The following is a 16,647-nucleotide window of genomic DNA, read 5'->3' on the forward strand; positions in this document are numbered from 1 at the left end:
GGAATATGTTTTGTCGCCTATTTTAAGCAGCTTAATGATTCAAAGCTCTACAAATGTAGATGGTAATTATTTTTACAAACATTAAAATTGTGTAATTTGATGACTTTCATGAGGAATTTCAACGATAGTAACTTTTGCAAGTTTATTTTCCTAGTCTGTTGCTATTCTGTTTTTAAATTGTACAAAATTCAAGAAAAGCAAGGGCCTTTCCAGAGCTCTTTTCAAAATATATTGTCGCAAATATAAAAGCATTTGACACTTACATAACTAGCCGCAACCTTTAAGAGGCGCTCGGTGTCCCTTATCAATTATTAAGAGTTGTGACAATTCATATCGTAAATTTTCATGGGATCCTTTTGCTGCCTTGTCTTGTCATATGCCATGCTTAATGAGGCAGTTTACAAAATATCTCATGGATATATAATGAGAAGGTACATGTATGCCACACACAAGTCTATTTCTGACTGTTTGCATTGGCAATTTGTATAAGAGAAATAAGGAATAAGGTTGAGTGGAAAAGAGACTAATAAAAGTACAATTTAAGTAAAGAAGTAGGTCTTTGACTAGTCTAAAATTGTAAAAAGAGACATCAGTGGCAGCCATCTATGATCTATAGTGGTAGCAAGGGTGAAAATAAGAAATGATAAACCAGGGGGTCCTTTTTACACAAAATGGCCCCTGGTTCACTTCATTCAACATGGAACCAGGGGCCACTTCTAATCAAAAAGGGCCAATATTTGTTCTGGATTTGTTCATCATGCATTAATGGCTATGGAATTGAATTTTTGGGTATAGTGACTGAGGGCCAGTTTCTGAACAAAAGTGTCCCCTGGTCAGTGGTCAGCTTAAATTTAGATGGGAACAGGGGCCATTTCAGGGTTTCTGGGGACTAAACGGCTCCCGTCTCCCACTTATTTTCACCCTTGAGTGGTAGTGAGGAATCGTTGGTCCAGTCCAGTCCTTGGATCTAGTCTGACCTTTCAGAATAAACATTTTTAGAGGGGTGAAGTCAATTGGTTTTGTGGGGAAATGTCCACAGTTTGGAAATTACACACCCCACACAAAAGAATTATACACATGCCATGTCTTTTACCTAAAAACTGTTCAAACGACATCAACATAGCTGTAGGCTGTATCAGCCCCCTTTATGCAGCAATTAATTTTGTGAAATATTTGACAAAATTTTAACCTTAGTAGAATAAAGTGCTCAAAGGTTTATGGTTGGTTTAGATTATTTAATATTATATAGGTGACCCCGGCCATCCGGGTACTTACTTTACATGATGCTACAGTGCCTACACTTATGCTTTTCAACCCACAATAGACCGTGGAGCAGTGCGACTAGTTGAAGACTTGTAGCAGAGGCTGATTCAGTCTGTTTACATTTTGTTTTGACCTCGAATCGAGCAAATTTCGGGCCGATTTCGGTAAAATAAAGGTTAAATACTTGGCGAAAATTGCATTTTATGTGAAGCTGAACACATGAACATGTAGGGGAGAGGCTTTATTTTTGTTGTTGGCTGGAGGCCCCATGTCGAGAAGTTATAGAAATGGTAGTATTTTGGCCGATTTGAAAAGGGACAAACCACAGAAAACTACAAATTTGACTTCTGAATCGGATTTGTTGTCACGGAGGTCAACGGCTTGTGACGTCACTCCGGGGTCACCTATACTCTCAAACACAATATCTTTTATTTTGCCCATGGATATTATGTTTACTATTCTCATTCTTTTTACACTTATAAGTGAATATGTACCCTCCTACCTTGGTATGTTGTAGTTACATGTTTCACTTCATTATTTTAACACAGGTGAATTATTTGTTTATATTCAGTGCTATCATTTCAGATATGCCTCAGGTTGTAGTCTTTAATGCAAATCACATGTGGGGGCTGACTTATAAATATCCTCTTCATCAACTGATTTCCGGTATCCTATCTCGTACATGTATTGCAAGATAAATTACAATTTAATGTTTGTATGAATTTGAATGTATTTTCAAAGTATTTCTTCAGCATGAATTGCACATTGATTCTTCTTCTGATAAGTTTTAGGATATTGTTATAGCTATTTGTCTGTTATTAAAGATAACACATGTTCATGTATTCTGTTAGGGGTACTACACCCTGTGGTAAATTTGTGACTATTTTTGCATTTTCTCAAAAATAATAACACACTGGTAACAAAAGTTATGTATATTATTGGGGCAAGGAATCCAATTACTACACTGAAATTTCAGTGACTCAAGACAAGCGGTTCAGTATATGTGATAGGAAATGAGGTACATCCTAGCGGTACCTCATTTCTTATCATAAATGACAAAACGTTTGTCTGGTGTCACTGAAATTTTAGTGTAGTAATTGGATTCCTTGCCCCTATAATATACATAACTTTTGTTACCACTGTGTTATTAGTTTTTGAGAAAATACAAAAAATAGGCAAAAATTTAACGAGGGGTGTAGTACCCCCTTAACACGGTGACTAAACCATCATCGTCGTCGCCGGAGTTCATCTTCCTAACTAAAACCCCATACCATACATTCTTACAGTGCCACTCACTGTAATCTAGTGCTGGGTCGCTCTACATGCACACTTCAATGTGAATGTCAACGAGAGCTCCAGTTGGCATCACATTGATGAGGAGGAGAAATGTGAGGATGTTGTGATCGAGTGTGACAAATTTTACGAAGATTGTTATAATGACTCTGAAATTGTGGATGCAATTTAAAAATGCAGGGGAAAAAAGAAAATGTCACATGTTTGTGCCCTGATTTCTAAGTCAATTGGTTTATAACATTCGTTGTGATAATATACAGTAAGGTCTGCTATAAAGGACCATTTGACAGACTCCTAAAATGATTGAATAAATAAATATTCAAGTTTAATTGCATTGGGCTTGCCTTTGCCATCATAGGCTAATTCATTTTAGTTTCATCTGGTGTTCTGAAAGATTTCAGGGTACAATGTACATTGTAGACTTACAAAGTTACATTCAATGTATTTGTCCGATATTCAACTTTATCCGTTCATCCATTCTTTGGTCCTATACCATTTTTCACCCTGATGTGGTAGTGACATCAACATGTTAGGCTCTGTTTGTGCACTCATCTATGCGGCGTCTTTAGGCGCTTGCTTGTGTACGCCAGCGCTCGGAGCAAACGCTAGCAATGAGATGCGCACCGATGTAACTACTACATCATGGTGAAAAATGGTAAAGATTAGAATATCATGGCTTCAAGAAGATGCATTATTATTGGTTAATACTGGTATTTGGAGCTTGGCTGTCATAGACTTGTCATAGAAAGCTTCATTAAGATAATGATTTGTATAGTCTTTGTGCTTCCATCTACTGCTCCTCCTCACAGCTATCAAGTAGGCCAAAGTAATAAGACCCGAGAACTTAGACTCTGTATGACCTGATGTGTAACACTAACAGGCACAACACACAGAATTCAGTACAGGTAATAGACTCCGTACGTACATCGGACGATCTTACTGTTTCCGATGTTTTGGACTATTTTCCAACAGGAAAGCCAAAATTCAAGTGTTAGTTTGCATCTTAAAGCTGGTTTGCCCATGTCATTGGTACAGCACTTTACATGCAGAACATGAGTGCTGGGTATGTGGTAAAACTCTTTACCTTGGAACCAAGGGAGAATAGCACCAGTCCATTGATTGGTTAATTCAGGTTAAATAAGAAATAAAAAAATAAATAAACAGTAACTCTGTTGGGCTGGTTGTGTGATTGGTTGCAGTATTTTTGTACAGTGGAAACTCATTATAACGAAGTTGTCAGGGACAGAGAAATTAGTTCTTTATATCCAAATTTTGTTATATCAGGGTTGTAAAAACAATAAATAACAAAAGAATTTTGCATCTTGGTTCTGGAAAAATACTTCTTTATAACAGGGTTTTGCTTGTATCCGATTTCGTTATAATGAGGTTCTACTGTATGTGTCTCCACAGTGTGTTTGTATAAATTATGAATGTGTGACCAAATGTGGCTGAACTAGTTAAGACCAATCTTAATAACGATGCCAATCATTACTAGAAATATCTTGCTGCCAAGGAGCACCCAATTTTTTAGGAGCCATTTCCTTTGCACACTATAGTATTATTGCAAATGTGGCGGGATTTGGTGTTGTGCACCCTAGAACTGGGAAAATGAGATGGATAATGTTAGGAAATGATATACATCATACATGTCATGTAGCTGGGCCAAACTCACAATGAACTAATGTTCTAATCAGGGTGTTAGCTAGTCACCCATCTACCCCTATTTTTGACAGGCATTTTGCTCTTGGGACAGGCAAAATTAAAACCTGTGACTTGTGGCTATATATTCTAAAAGTAATGCTTGAATAAGTTCTGTAAACTCAAACACGACCAGCCCAATAAAATCAAGGCTATATAGCAATTAGGCCTAGCTATTTAAACTGACTGAACCCCCAGAAGGGGCAAAGGTCTGTTTTATGTTTTTAAGGTCAAATTTTGGACAGGCAGACCCTGGTTCTAATATTTCAACCTGATGCTTTTGCCCCAATCACTAACTAGTATAGTAGTAACTACTAATGTGTATGAACGAAATACTAATAGGAGTAGACATTTAAGTCAGCCTAGTCCAGTCACTAATGTTATCCATTATTTTGACTATTATGATGGTTGGACAGTGGACACATGCAAGCCATAGATTGATGCATACAGTTTAATGGTTGTTGACTGTATCTGGGCGTTGTGTGTAAATGGACCAAGCACTCTGTGTTTTTATTTGCTGAACTGTCAATTAACCATAAGAGCGATTATCGGATTTTGCATTTTGTTCAAATTTACTGCTGATGATAACACTTAAATCTGTAAGTGCTATACACGTACAATGTACAGGGCATGCAATGGTTTATAAATGCAGGGGTTGTTGAATTCAGCAGTATAAATCTGTTGTGTCATATACGTAGATCAATAAATGGTGAATGATCAATGGTGAGATTGGGATGGGAAGTCATTTGTGAATGATGGTGATTAGCTATGTACTATGGTTCACCTGTTGGATTGCATTGCTTTGTCATGTGCTGATGATATGACCATCATGATCATGGCTAATTCAAGCAAGCAGTAGATATGTGACCGTACAGCACGAATGAGCCGTAAATGTCCTCAATTGTATTCTGAGTTACAGTGTAAAATGGGCATGAAGGTCGTATTCATAGGTACCTCAATTTGGTGCTACGTGTACCTCATTTAATGAGATACACGTAGCACCAAATTGAAATACCTATGAATATGACCTTCATGCCCATTTTACACTGTAACTCAGAATACAATTGAGGACATTCTGACTCATTAAATCTGTACGCAATCATATTAGAAAAAGATTTACTTCATGACATTCAGTAATGGGTAAATGCTCAAATTAGTTGCCTTCTCAAAATGTAAAAACTGTCCAAGTTAGTCTTGTAGACAGTTGTAGCGGAAAACAAAAATCATGGAAAATTCTACCTTTTTGTCAAAAAAATGCAATTGAAGGCAAATTTTCAGATTTTTGCTGTAATTCACTTTACATAATGAGTTACACTGTAATTTAATATAAACTGTAAATTTGATAAAATAGGTAAATGGTAAAAATAACGAGCACTAGCAAGGTTCATTAAACCAATATTTAGTTCATCATTTTTCCCAGTTAGTGGAAAGTGCTGTCATTTATCATAGCTAAATATAACCTCATTACTGCAAAAGCATTTTAATTATTGCTGAAGCCTAAATTTGTTGAGGGACAGAAGTTGGTGAATGAGCTATTTGGTCATTAAGTGCTGCTTCGGGCTGTTTATTAATTACCATACAGATAGGGGTGTATTTTGAGCTATACTTAAAATACACTTTGTACATATTCATTACATACATTTTAAACACAATAATAATCGGTATTAATAAACATACCCGATTCTCACTCTGCTGTTGTCAAATTCTAGACCCTCAAAAATGTTAATCATATACGATATCACCTATAAAATGCGATGAAGTTGTCTGTGGTGCAATACATTTCATTTGTTTAATGTGATTACTAGTATTTAAAGGCTAAAATATGTTCCATATATGAAACCAAACGAGATTTTTTAATGGTACTTTAAATAAAATGATAGATATTTGGATAGTTTATGTTGCAGAAAATAGGAGATAAGACTAGAAAAAGTGGTGTGATTGAACACTTCTGACCGTGTGAAATTTGAAATGATAACATCTTGCTGTATATTATTTTAGATTGAGTATGTATGTGTACACCCAAACATTGCTTATCATATGATCAGTAATATTACCTGGAAATAGGTAACATGATTTGTTATATCTTTCACATGACAAGATGTGTTATTTTTCACGATAATGGACAGTGCTATCATCGTATATAGAGAGAATGACACATGAACTAGGCACATGATACACAATCTGTGTGATAGTGTACACAGTAACTACAAATTCCTATTATTTTATGGAAAGTATTGGCAAAATAGCTTAAGATAGGTAAATATTCTTTTTTGATATGTTTAATCAAAAGTTGTGTATATCAAACCTAAATACAAAAAAATCAGCAGTAGTTTTGTTATTAAGGAGAGTACATTGATCAGTAGCTTGTTGTGTATGACGGACAAATTGTCTATTTGCTACTCCAGTGTTCGCTATGCTACTTTAAACACTTCCGACCGCTGTGCTGTTGAAACGGATACCCGAGGTACATGTCTGATAGGAGTCAATTTAGTAGCCTTTGGAATTCAGCCAGCTTCAGTACCCAGCTCAGCCAATCTCTGAAGTCGCCAGGTTATATTACTGGGTCAACTAGAGAAGAAGAGCTGAGACTCATCATTTGTCTTAACTTGAATACTTATATTATACTGAGTGAAATAAAGTAGTATGATGAAGGTGTAAACTTGTTACTGATGCATAAAGGGCCCATATGTATTGGTCAAGATGGCTTGTAGTGATGATATGTGTGAAGTTACCAAGTGACTTACAATGTACTTGTAAAGGGAGGAGGTCATGCTTGCTACATACTAATGGTGTCCGTAAGGGTTGGACTATGTCTTCTTATTGAGGCCCAGATCCGACTCAAAATGCTATTGTGACAATTAGTGTGTTGAATTGGGATACTGAACCACGATACTTAAATCAACATAAAGCTGTGAAGGGACATGTTTGCTGCAAGGGTCCATGAAGGGTTTGGATTCTTTGAGGCCCATTTATGAATAATCAGGGATCCAGGCTACATTTTGAGCTATTGTGAAAGATGTAGTAGAAACAAATCATGCCTATAAAATTCTGATCACACTTCACATGCCAAAATTTCTCCCCAAATGCCATAATTTCCCTCCAAGTGCAAATATTTCCTTGGAGGGAACTTTCTGGATTGCACAAGTTTGTTCCAGGTACAATGTAGGCCTATGCTTCTTGCACTAAATTTGCTACCGTACTGTATACTGATAAAGAAACTTTGGCCCAGTATTTATCAAATTATATTTCACAGTTCAGCAATTCATGTTGAACTCATATATTTTCTCTGGGCATCATTGATATTATAGCAATCATAAATAACATGAAAATCTTCCAAATGATAATAATATCCACCCATGTTCGATGTCTCAAGTAATTCCACTCTATGGATTGAATGGTTTATATGACAATATTACTGTACTGACGCGAGTATAGTCCCACCTTCGAGTAAAGTCCCACCCCAAATTTTCGAAAAATTTCAGAAATTTTTTTCAGAAAAAAACTTTTTTGTTTGTTTTGAAGACAACCATGATTGATCCTAGCATTTAGGCCTAGGTTCAGTCCAGGGACACTCTCCAAAACCAGAATTTTTTTTGTTTGTTTGAAATTCGAGTATAGTCCCACCCCCCCAATTTTGAAAAAAGTTCACCCAAAAACGGGGTGGGACTATACTCGAGTCAGTACGGTACTATGCAAGATAACCTTACAGTTGGCAGCTAAGGTGCACTTTTAATGCTGCTATACATTTTATAAGCCATAATGTACATTAAAGAAAATACACTAGTTGGTTCTCTAGATGAGGTAACTGATAACTAATGAATGTTTTGTTTTTGTTTTACCTTCAATTCCTAGGTTGCATCTTGACGAGTTCTCCACTTGCATCTCAATGATGGATGCATTCGAGCGAATTAAGCCTAGTCTATTATGACCCCAACTTGGGACAACAACAAGGCAAAGAAAACATGAGATGACCTGCCATGTCTACAAGATTATAACAGAAGTAATCCTCTGATTTCATTTGGTGCAATACGAAAGAAAGCTAGTCTGCTTGGGTAAAGATTTTATATTGTGAATCTGTTAGTAATGCTTACCAGTAATATTTATTATTTTTACATTGCATGAAATTCATTTTGACCAAGGATGAAGAAGGTAATTTCTTCCCCACAAGCAAATTTTTTTGTTTTCTTTTTCTTAATATTCCATTTTTCTCCCAGATGCATCAACTCCTCAATTTTAAAATGTGGACCCATTTCAAAAGCATGAAAAGGTTACAAATACTATTTCAGGCATGAGAATTTCCAGTCAAAACTCTGGAACCAGTCTTTTTTGATGTCAAAATTCCCGCCGTTTTATTTATTTTCAGCCCATTTTCAGGTGTTTTTGTCAAATTTTACGCGCTTTTCCAGACTTTTTCATAAATGCGTAGTCCCATGCCTGCTATTTGAATCATAGAAAAAACATCAGCATGGAGATGCCAGTGGTGGTTGCCATAGGGAGCATGGGGGAAAATGCCCCACCAGTTAGAACTCTTTCCCCCCTGTTGCCCCCTGTAGCAGCAATTTTGCACAAAATTTGTTGATTTTGTCGCCTCCCCAACTCCTCCCCCCCACCACAAAAAAAATTTTCTTGAACTACAACTTTTGCAACGAAATATCCAGTTTTACTTTCAAAATTGGTACTTGCATGTATGAAGTGCACCCTTTAGATGACTAATTTAAGCATCTATTAGGTCAAATACAAAGGTATTTCTAAATATGTTTCACTGTTTGTCAGGGGGTCAAACCCCCACCTTTTTATTTTTCCGCCACGCTTTTCAGCCATACACCCTTTTTACCAGAAATTGAACCCCTACCCTGTTGTGACCAAAGCTTACAACATTCACTGCATTGTAGTTGTAAATTCGGAAGCTTTGTCACTACCGCAATTACATATTTCACTTCCGGGCTCTCACGATCTGCACCCGCCATTGTCCATTTCAGAGTCCGAATTGATGCAGAATCTATCCTCATCTAACAAACACCATGATTTTCTTCTTCATCTGAAACATTTGCAACATTATATTGGCACAATTACTCGCCCCAAAAGATCCCTGAACGAACTGTGTGTCGCTTTTTCCAAAGCCATTTTCATCATCAGTTTTGTTTCGTTTGGACGACAACAACATGTGTGAACTTCTACATATGGCTGACATCCTGAATTGATTCCGATACATCAGTCTCTACACAGCCGCTGTGGTTCCGCTCACTCCACTTCTAGTGTGGAGCGAGTGGGCCAAAGTAGCTGTGTAGAGACTGACTATAATTAATCATGGCCATTCATAAAAGTCATGGCTCGTCAATTCTACTATGGGTTGAAAACATCAGCAAATTAATTTCTGCAATTTTCATTCAAAATTTACAAATAAAAATTAAAATATGAATGTTTTTGAAGAGATCATCAAATTACTTGAATATTATAATTTTTTCCAATTGGTAGCTTTACTCACATGCTTAATATATTGCACCCATGCTTTTTAGAAACCCACCCTTTATACAGCAAATTTTAACCCCCACCCTTTTTACCGATTTTCGGAATTCCAAACCCCCACATTATAGAAAGCGTGCCGGACAAACAATGTGTTACTTGTTGTGACTTAATGTCCTACCTCATACCATATATCCACTTTTGGTTCATGTTAATATAAATTTTAATATAATAAATATTAATACAATTGATTGATTTATTTATTCTATTTAGATAACCAGAAGATTGTCAATTGCAGATGTTGGAAGTGTCATATTGATCATCAATGCTGTCATATAATTTTGACGGTGCAAGGTATGAGCAATTTCTATTCTTACCCGAAGTGTGTTGTTTTGAAATCATTATAAACTAGGTATAAGTGGATATTATAGTGTCAAAGGTCAAACGAGTGAGTGACATTTACAGACATAGAAAGTTGTAGCTAAGACATAAGCCCCCTTCCTTCTAAGGATTAAGATACATGTATGTGAAATCTGTCATCTGTGATTTACTTCTGCGTTTGACCTTTGACCTATTAAGATTTAATCGACAGTTCTGTGTAATCGTAAAATACTTTGGAGTGATCTTGACAGAACACTTCGTCACCTAATGATTACAGCACTTGATGGTATGCATTATACAAATACATGCTGCATGATGAACATGATTGTCAACATGTAGAATAATGCAAGATGCATATTAAGGTAAGTGAAATGATATAATTTGAGTACCACTGCAGACAGAGAAAACAGCGTAGAACTGTCCTTCGTGTAAGAGAACTTGACAATCAGTATATAGAATACAAAGCTGGAATATGCTTCATTCTCTATTTCTTGATTCAATCTTGCATGATGGACAAGCCCCATACTATTTATGTTGTGGTGTTTGGTGCCAAAAATCCTCACAATTGGACTTTAGATCTGTAGTTGTAAAAATGTTGCACACATTTGTTACAGTTTAAAAATAAACATTCCAGACAAGTGTTTTCCCAGTTAACTTGAGCAAATAACATGTTTAAACATGGAAGAAATTGCTGGCCAGGAGGTAGGACGGGTTAGGAATGAGAGTTTATAACTAGATTCTATATGTACTTCCTTGTTTTCATTATTGTGAATGATAATTTTAGCTTGATAGCATGTTGGGTTTAGTTTGTGACAAAATTGTACCCGGTAAATGCTTTCATTGTAATGCAAATGTTTAATGCCAACCTTTGAAAATGGTATGAAAACATTTTGTTTTGATGGAGTCTTTGGAGAATGGTAGGGTTCTTTTTATGCCTTCACCGGAAGCATTAATATCGTTACGATATTGAGATGGGAAAGTTGTATTACTACAATAGAATACAAGCTTTTCAGGATGTACACTATAAAATTGCTACAATAATATTAGCTGCTATGTGTCACTTGTGCATTTGCAGTAAGTGCATTTGACCTGTTTCCACGACTCTGAAAAATCAATGTCTCATAGAAGCACAATTTTATCAAATAGTTTTAATTTTCTGAAAATAACTGATAAATATGGTTTAAAATTATGATATTTTTGTAAACAAGGTTAACAATTATCTAGTGATAACTGATGTTTTGCAAAGCTGTGTGTAGGATTCCCATGAATTAAGTAAAAATATTGGCAGTTTTAGGTCATTCTCTGATCTACAGCCCTTTTGATACCATTTGACAATTTGTTATAACAATGATTATGTGAATGTAAGAGGTTGTTATAACAATGATTATGTGAATGTAAGAGGTTGTTATAACAATGATTATGTGAATGTAAGAGGTTGTTATAACAATGATTATGTGCATGTAAGAGGAATCTGTCTATGGATTCTAATATTGTACTCTTAGATCTGCAGGTATTGTGGTTCTTTAAGTCGAGGTCAAGACACTTATGTTGGCACAATCTCAAGTACCTATGTTTAGCTCGGAGGGCAATAATTTGTGTATTATTTGTTCTACAAATAATGTTAATTTTGAAAAATATAGAAAAACTGACATCCCATTTAGCATGATCACTAGATATTAATAAGAAAATTAAGAAATATTAATCTTTTCATTGAAAATGTTTAATCTACTTGAAACTCGCTATTTCAGTTAAAGTTATGTGGCATTCACCTGTGCTGTGTATTTTACCGGTTTAACTTCCTCATAAACTTCCTGTTAGGAATCTGGAACCAGTATTTGCAAAGATATTGTATTGTTTGCATTGTACTTATATACCAATGTTTGCCACTATTCATAACTTACCCTGGGGGATTTGTGTTTGACTATTTGCAAGTTGATCAAGCAAAATGTGAACAATGTTTCAAAAGTTGATTTTAAAAGCCTGGCTGATTTAACAGTCATTGTACTATGATCCTAATGTTTTAAGTGCATCATCCCATAAAATTGAAAAATTGACAGAAACAACGAGTCTGCTTTCAGTTCTAATATAAAAATTACAAAATTTATATGCAAGAATTTCTGTAAAACTAACACACAAAACATTAGTTCACATTCAATACAGAGGTAATTTCTGTTTGAGAAAAATGAAACCAATCCCATCATGCTTAGAATCGGCCCTCATGAATATGCAAGAATTCACAGCATACAATACACAGGGACTTGTGCCTGTTGATACAGGGTCTGTAGTAGTCTGTGGTTACCCCACTCCCTATTGGCCATTTCTGGTCATATTTTAGCAGTAGTAGATCAAATTACAACTGATATATCTTTTGCACAGTACCCAATTTGGAAAATGTACATTTCCTGACTTTGTGCTTATTTTGTGTGATGATGGTCATGGTGTATGATTATTGCAATAGCCGGAATTGATACAAGACCTGGGAAAGCTATTGTTAGTAATACTGTTCCATTTCTAGTTGAGTGAAGTTCCACTTTCCTTTACCTTTAATAATAACAGCATGTAGATTGCTTCTTCAATTGTTGTAAAAGGTCAAATCTTTGTGGCCTTTCTTGTTGTTTTGTCCCCAAATTTGGACATTTGACTTATGGTGTTATATTTGTTCAACAAAGAATTATTCATAACAAAGAATTAATAAAAATTCCCTTTAGAACACACACATTTTCTGTACTATAGTATAGCAATCACAAAATTGTAATGGTTTTTCATATGTAACAGACTAACAACAGATATGTAAGTTTTCAGAATTGGTTTCCCTTCTGTACCAAAGTATAGGAAAATTCACATTTTCAGGATTTTACCCCAGTATGTCAGGATTTTCTGTCGAAAAAAGATATGATTATGGCTACTTCCATTGAAGATGTTTGAAGAAATTATATAACTTGATGACTATCATCATTAAAAAAAAGTATGACTGACCGGACCCTCCTTCCTGTAATTCTTGGGTAGTTTGCTGCCATCTATTTTGAGCACCATAAATTCTTGATTTTGATCCCAATTTGCCATATGATCAAAATTCTGATTCATCTCACTACATGGGTTAGGCACAAAAGTGAAAAGAAATTACTACCAAAGAAGTTAGTTGTGTAGTAAAGTCATATTAAAAGCTTGTTGGACAAATTGCTAAGATTTGTAAATATTTCCTACAAATGTCAATAGACCTGTAATCAGACCTTTCATGTAATAGCAACTAAATTCATAATGAAGAAATTTCAGCAATATGTCCCACATGTCATAAAATGGAATTTATGGATTTTTTAAACACAAATGACATTTCTAGTTTTGTAACCTGCAAATCTAATATCTCAGGTAAGCAATACCATATAAATTACTTTGTACAGCAAAATTTCATGTTCTTATTAATCATCATCTGCTTGTGTCCTATACTTGCATTTTCTCTTCACTACCTACGGCCCAAATGTTCATCGTAAAGCAAGGCCAAGAGATGTTTGGTATGCACCCAATCATTAAATACCAAGTTTTATCATGAAGCCATACAAAATACAGACACAGTTATCTTAACACCGTCTTATTAGTCTGTGTTATGATACAGCTATGTAATAAATCACATGTTTGTGTGCTGAGTAAACCTAACTATCTCTTACAGTGATGGTGATAGGTTAGTGTGTATGTCTCTAGCCTAATGAATGATCCAAGACTGGACATATGTTTTACCATTCTGGTATTCACCCATGTTTAAATAAAGGTATAATCAACATTAGAAATTAGGCCAATTTGTCAAGGTCCATTAAAACCCATAAGGTCTGAACCCGGGGTCGGTATTAAGTAGAAATTAAGCCAACATTTTCAAGGGTCAATTAGTTCCTTCTAAAAGTTACCCTGGCTTTTGGTCCAAGGGCCCTTCTTGCTTCTAACAATCAGTAAATGCTGTCGAGACATATATAGCTGGAATGTAAATTATACTGCAGAGGCACGTCAAGTTCACTCAATGTGCAAAGTTGAATCTTTCTTGTATGCATTGATGGCTATGTTTGTTTTTGCCTTGTCATTTTATCATAGCGTATAATCTGATATTGAAGATTGCATAAGGTATTTCCAGTTTAGCGGCATGTTTGACACTGTTTATTACAAGCAATATTTAATTTTTGTGTCTTGTCAGTTAATTGCTATATACTTGATATCCATTCTTGGTTTCACCAGGATTGATAAGTTGTGGATCCCAGTCAACAAGCAATTTCCCCAGATGTGTTCCTGTGGTTTGTTAATAATTGTCTGTCCATGATTTGAAGGTTTTAGTACTGAGCCGAGAGTCTTGAAGGAGTAGCTTTGTTTGGCTTCCCCATGCCAGTGACATCAAATGTTTGGATGCAGGTGATGCTTTCTCATTTGGCTTCAGGTATAAAGCAACAGTGTAGTCACTATTTAGCAGTCCCATGCACATCGCTGCAGATGTGTGTGTTACTCTGGAATGGATAGAGGCCAATGTCCAATGTGTATATTCAAATGTAAATAGATAAGTTAGTTGATGAAAGGGGTCATTCTGCAAGTTGAATTTTAATTCTCTACACCTAATGTATTATTATTATTGAAATTTTATTTGAATTATAAACTCAGTGCTTTTATAAGCTGTAAATGCTGGCTGACTAGTTGATAAAAAGTAAATTGCACAAACTGTAGTGCATGTAGCTAAATTAGGAGGGGTAGTGGTGGATAATGCTGCAAATCAGCTGTGCATCTGCACTGCATTTAGCTGAAAAATATAGAAAAGCATGGTATATCTTGAGGAGGACTGTAATAAGGTGACCGTCACAATAATGATGAAAAGATGACCTGTCATAACAGTATGAGTAGTAGTCATAAAATGACCTGGCACTTCCCCAAAAGTAGTGCACATGATTTGAACAAATGTCACATGTAGTACATGCAGACTCTATCAGATATTATTAATTAACAGGTTAGACGGAACTGAGTACTTACAATAACTTCCTAATCGTTAATTAAGTAATGGAAATATCAGTTTCCGTGTGCCAGGGTTCATTTTAGGCTGAACACTTACAAGTGTTGGGTAAAGTGAGATCTGAATTGGTGATTATTTATTGAATGATATGGTTGATTTCATAGTGTCTACTTCATATCATTGTCTCAAATTTGAGCCTTAAGGATGTACTAAATATATTTCTGTGGTTCAGGTTTGCTGACCAACCGTAGCTCAGCTCCCCACCCATCCAAAAGATAGAGATCCATACAGTATACAATAATACAAACATTGCATATGATAGTTTGGCTAATATGGCAGTAATAAGCCAAGATTATTCCCATGGTTCTACAAATGAAAAAAGAAAATCACATGCATAATGTGAACTAGTTATGGTCAGGAAGTGTCTGGGCAGTATTTCTGTTTTATAAAGGTAATATAATGTAAGTTTGCTGTGTCTACAGCCGTAATGACACAACTGTGAACAATAGTTCCATTGAATTATGGATATAAACAAAACAAAACTTACTGTAGAGCATGAAATGTTTGTGTATGAACATTTTGCGAGTGCAGCTGATTTGTGAAATTTTCTTGCACACTAATATTGTCCTTCTTATAGACCTTTAAGGAATTGTGCAACCCCACGAAAGTTTTATGTCACAGAAACATGGGTTCACATGAAATTTTAATGCCGCGAAAACAAAATGCTTCCCAGTACTTAGCATTGTGTTGGGATTCCATATCAATGCATGAGTGCAATACCCAGGGTTCGGTAATGACTTGATGAAATAGCTGCCATGTAATAAACATTTTGGATGGTAGCTTTCTTAGATTAAAACATCAGAATATTTTCAATATATGTTTTTTTGATATGATGAGTGTGAGATTATTTAAATCCTTCCTTATAAAAATATATTTGAGACATAAAAGAAATTTATAGAGATACTATCCCAAATATGCTCTTAAAATGTAGGCTTGGGATAAAGAACAAATTAGTATGAAGCAGCTATTGGTACTGTGCCTTAATAGCACATATATGACAATATATTCTATATAACTCTTAGTGAGTCATCATTGCCTTCTAGACTGACATTTCCACTATTTGATGATGAGATGACGTCAGAAAACACATTGGCCTCTTCTTATGGCCAGAGTTAGTAACCATAAGTACCACATTAAACTGTTGCTGTCACTAACTGTGATTCATCCAAATTTGTAGGAAAGTTACTGATACTGAACTTGAAAGGAATAAGCTCTAACGTGGAGTGTGTACAGCACCGTTTTTGGAATATCCAGTGGAAATCTTACTCAAGGAACTATAATAGGAACTATAATAATGTATTTTGAGTTGATGAATTTGGAAGATAAATAAGATGTAGGCCACAGAAGGTATGTCAGAAGACGTGTCTGCATATTTGTGTCAATAATGACTAAGATCAAGCATGAACTTGTAATCTCTTGCCATAAACTTGTTAATTTTGTATGTAAAGGGATAATTGTCATATGCTGTCATCAGTATATTCATAGATAGGCTTCCCCAGTTTGTTCACCGCAAT

The 16,647-nt window shown here is 35.5% G+C and overlaps 1 protein-coding gene across 1 annotated transcript in view; it reads left to right on the top strand.

Moving 5' to 3' along the window:
* The window catches only part of LOC140149974 (uncharacterized), a 176,032-nt gene that overhangs the window by 21,576 nt on the left and 137,809 nt on the right, over nt 1-16,647 (top strand). The window contains 2 exon segments of the mRNA XM_072171979.1: nt 8,107-8,306; nt 9,991-10,071. The gene's annotated coding sequence lies outside the window, so the exon portion shown is untranslated.

The sequence above is a fragment of the Amphiura filiformis genome, chromosome 1, assembly GCF_039555335.1.
Source record: "Amphiura filiformis chromosome 1, Afil_fr2py, whole genome shotgun sequence".
Classification (NCBI taxonomy): domain Eukaryota; kingdom Metazoa; phylum Echinodermata; class Ophiuroidea; order Amphilepidida; family Amphiuridae; genus Amphiura; species Amphiura filiformis.